At 42.3% G+C, this 4810-nt stretch overlaps 1 protein-coding gene across 1 annotated transcript in view; it reads right to left on the bottom strand.

The window, feature by feature from the left end:
• Positions 1 to 3914: 3914 nt before the first annotated feature.
• ntsr1 (neurotensin receptor 1 (high affinity)) overlaps positions 3915 to 4810 on the bottom strand; it is an 11539-nt gene continuing 10643 nt past the window's right edge. Inside the window, exon 4 of the mRNA XM_061058057.1 lies at positions 3915 to 4810. This exon is cut by the window's right edge and continues 924 nt beyond it. The gene's annotated coding sequence lies outside the window, so the exon portion shown is untranslated.

Raw genomic sequence — 4810 nt, 5'->3', positions numbered from 1 at the left:
TGACTCTGTCTCGTTCCAGGCATCACTGCCCCAAGAGAAAGTACAATGCATCTCTCTGCTCCTTTCCAACTATCTCCTGACTGATTGATGCACCAAACGCCAGCTGCTAGCCCTCCTTGGTCACCTAAATTACGCGATCCGCATCATACCCCAAGCCAAGTCTTTCCTTTCCAGCCTCTTGACAAAAGCCGCCTCCGTCCCCTCTCTGCACGACAGAGTCGTCATAGACGACGCATGCAAAACAGACATGAGCATGTGGAAACATTTCCTGTCTTCTTGGAACGGCATTTCGTTTTTTTATGAAGATTTCATCACACAGCCAGAAGATATCCAGCTCTTCACAGACGCAGCCCCTTCCCTAGGTTATGGTGGTTATTACAGGGGAAGATCGTTCGCTTCCAGCTGGCCCCCCCCGGATAAAAGCTCTTGACTCACAATCCAAGTCTCTGTCATCCGCACTCCACGAACTCTACCCCATCATCATAGCTGCAATATTTGGGGGCACGAATGGTCAAGAAAATCCATACTCATACACTCCGATAACACAGCGGTCGTCAATATCCTTAACAAGGGTCGATCTCACTCCCCAGCCATAATGCCATTTATGCGCAGACTCACATTACTCTCAGCTCAACATCAGTGCAGGGCAGCCCACATTCCAGGCCATCACAACACTATTGCTGATGTACTGTCTCGTTTCTCATTTCAGAAATTCACGGTCGATCTGACCCTGGAATCCATGTTCCTTCTGGCTTTCTTCGGGTTCCTGAGGTGCGCGGAATTCACCCCAACTTCAACAGCCTTTAATCCTTCCATCCATCCGAAGCTATCAGATATGACCATCCATTCTTCGGATTCTCTTGTATACACGCTCTGACGGAGTAAAACAGATCAGCTCGGAGTCTCTTCTCCCATCTTCATCTTTCGCCTCAACTCCTATCTCAGCCCATACGAGCCTCTGACGAAATATATCAGCTCCAGGTATGCTACACAAGCATTACCACACCATCCACTCTTCTTAACCGAAACCGGAAAAATGGCCACCCGATTGTGGTTCCAAAAACACCTACACCAAGTACTTAGAATCTCAGGAATAACTTCAGAGCACTATTCCACTCACTCTTTCCGCATCGGTGCAGCATCCACCGCAGCCAGACAAGGCATCTCAGATCACACCATCCAGGTCCTCGGGCGCTGGTGTTCTCAGGCTTATAATGGCTATATCCGTAGCAACTTCAGTGATCTGCGCCGAGCACACACTCAACTAAGCTCCATTTAATTGGATATTTTGGGGGCCGTAATAAGTTCGGGTGGATTCATGCCCGAGATGGAACCCCCACTCTGAGTCTCGCTCGCCCGATCAACCTCCCAGACCAGCCTGAAAGAAGACGGCCATCTCACACTTACACCCCTCTCATACACAGACATCTGTCAATATATCTTACAATCCACATTAAATGTTCAAACTAATTCTGTTGTGGCGTGGTCCTTGCTAGTGAATCCAACACATTTAAAACACATAGACTATGAGCATAACAGCAGCTGCAGCAGGGTTTTCCTGGCACTTCACTTTTCGTTATTTTCCCCCGCGGCACTCTGATTCTCCTCACTCTCCCTGCGCCACATCCTGCCTTTATAACCTCGGCCATATTCATCAAAACACCGGTTGATTGCCCACACATAGCCTACATCTTTTTACAAAATGGAATATTTTTGTACCTATACTAAACGGATGCAAATGTTTCAATAACAATATGCCTATTTTTTGTTATTCTTTGAAACATTCTAGCCATAATTAATCATTTTTACAGACTCTCCATTATTATGTGACTGTCACAGTATCAAAGGCTCATGCTGCTCAAAATATTCAATACAAGGACAACAAGTGTATCTCGCAAGATCTCCATGATTGTTTACTTTCACTTTGAGATTACTACTATACCCCGCCCCCTGAACTGTGACCTCCAATGATTGAACGATCTTTGCACTCGTGGTTTTATTTACAAATTCTGGTCCTCTTGCGAAAAGTGCAATGTGAAAACGAACTGCACCAAACCAAAAAAGAAACATTGTATTTGGCCCGGACCAAAGAAAGCAAACTAAAGGGCTTTCCTGGTGTGAATACACCCTAACCTACTGAGAAATAGAACTTTACTGTATATTTACAAAAAACAGCCGAGAAACAGAGTTTTGAAAGCCGGCTGAACATGACACGATTTAAAGAACATGGACACTGCAGACATCAGAACAGTTTAACTGATGTTTCATTTTACAATCCTCTAAACTCATACAAGACGACTCAGAGACCACACACCTGCTGTTTGTAAGAACGACTTCACAGACACAAGATCTCACAGAATCTCACGGGATCAAATGTGACTTCTGAAGAAAAACGAATATGGAGTATGATGGACGTCGGCAACTGGTCATCCTGCTGTGTGTTCGATAACGATAAACAGAAATGAGAAAAATTGTTTGGATGAGATCCTGGCTGAGAAGACGTGTTATGTGCAGCTTTATCAGTGTGAGCTGAGGGTGAGTAATAACATCTGGTTGGTGACACTCCCCAGTCTGATTGCTCTCATCGACTGTTGCTGGTATTCAATTGGAGGCAGCTCAACTCTCTCTCTATCCTCTCTCTCTTCATTGATCTCAATTTGATTGATCTTTTTCTTTCTGCATTAATGAATCATTTCTGTTTCAGAGAGCTTTCATTGTCTAGATGAGGAGAATGAGGAGGAGAAGGAGGAGAGACACGATTCACTCTCTCAGCCAGGGAGAAATGAAAAGGTTCAAATGTTTTAGTATGATTAACATTTCTGGTCTGAACCATCTTAATTAATTCATCTCTTCTTTCATTGCTTTTTTCTGAGGCAGAAACTTCAAAGGTTTGATTAACACAGTGTATGTGTGTGTGTGTCCTATGTGTTTTAACCACTGTAGTGAGGACCAGTTGACAGAGGGAGGACATTTTCTCTGTGAGCACTGATCAACCAGTTTAAATGCAGCCTCAGCTCTGCAGCGGTTCGTTGCAGGAAACGTTTTCTCCATGATGAATGAACGTTTAATCTTCTGTTTCGGCAGATTGTAACCAGAGAAGATGGCAGGGGTAAACATTGAGCTCCTTGTGATGCTGTGGCAGAATAAAGAAAGGGACCATTTCAGGGGATAATGTGAACAGATTATAATATAAAGTGGTTAAATTTATTATAACATTTGGTTCAATTAACTATTGAAAAGACATCCTAGGGAAAAAGGGTTAAATGTACTGTATGTTGTATTCTGTAAAATTTACATCAGGGATCTACTGTTGTTCCCTGCAGCACACACAATCTACAGGCAAGTAAAACAAGGATGAGTTCTGTACTGAAGAATTGCTGGTGAATGTAACCTAAAATGAAATGACCGACTCTCTCTGTACTATGGGAGGTAGAGCCTTCAGTTATCAGGCCTGCTCGTGGTACCTACGGTCTCTAAATGTACTATGGGAGGTAGAGCCTTCAGTTATCAGGCCTGTTCGTGGTACAGTCTCTAAGTGTACTATGGGAGGAAGAGCCTTCAGTTATCAGGCCTGCTCATGGTACAGTCTCTAAATGTACTATGGGAGGCTTTCAGACATTAAAAACAACATCAAACATTGAAGAGCATACCAAAGTATAGTAACCGGGACAAACAAGACCAACTGATTTCTGTTAAAATATGAAAAAAAATAACTAACTTGTTACCAGCTTTTACAGACCACAGCCTAGACCACTCAGCAAACCAGATTCAGTAGAATGACATGTCAGGTGTGAAACCAGTGCAGCTCCAGTTGTCTGCCTGAACAAGCTTTCAGGTGTCACCTCATCTTTTATGACAACATTCTGATCTAATATTTCCTTACTATTAAAAACACTGAAGTAGAAAACACTGGGAATCTTTAAAAAGTGATGTTTACGACATTAATTTTTGTAAATACAAAAAAGCACCATCAAATCTTAACATTCCTATATTTTGTATGAATAACTAATTACATTTTTGTTTCAGAACACCTGATTCAGGATCAGATTCAGGTGTCAAGAAGATTAAAGTTAAAGATGCTTAAAATTGTTACAGACTTAAAAATAAAAAGAATAATACCTCAAGTGAATAAAGGAACCAATCAAAGCTCCTAAAACTCTGAGAAGACAACTGGGACCAGCTGAAAGAAGTCAATATGAGTTATAGCCCCGCTCACTTATTAACTACTTCCTGTCATACAGGGAAGGTTGTAATTCACGGGTAGTCACACAGGTAGTCACACAGGTAGTCACACAGATAGTCACACATATAGTCACACAGGTAGTCACACAGATAGTCACACAGATAGTCACACAGGTAGTCACACAGGTAGTCACACAGATAGTCACACAGGTAGTCACACAGGTAGTCACACAGGTAGTCACACAGATAGTCACACAGATAGTCACACAGGTAGTCAAACAGATAATCACACAGATAATCACACAGGTAGGCACACAGGTATTAATACAGTACAGGTGGGCACACAGGATGGATTAATGTTGGATCTTTGAAATATAACACTGAGTAAAGTCCTTTACCTGCTCTTTGTATGTCTCTAGAGAAAAATTGTTGTGAAATGGTGCTGTACAAATAAAGATTAATTAATTGATTCATTGACAGGTATTCACACAGGTATTGTAACAGGTGGAGCGTGTCGTCTCCTACTAGAAATTTGCAACTCGATCTCAGATACTTCAGAGCACCTGTGGAGGTTACCTTTGACAAGAGACTGAAGTGTGTGTTTTTTTGTTTGTGTGTGTGTGTGTGT

This window comes from Labrus mixtus, chromosome 15 (assembly GCF_963584025.1).
Source record: "Labrus mixtus chromosome 15, fLabMix1.1, whole genome shotgun sequence".
NCBI lineage: Eukaryota > Metazoa > Chordata > Actinopteri > Labriformes > Labridae > Labrus > Labrus mixtus.
Note: the sequence above shows the minus strand (reverse complement) of the source record. Positions and strands in the feature narration are given on the sequence as shown.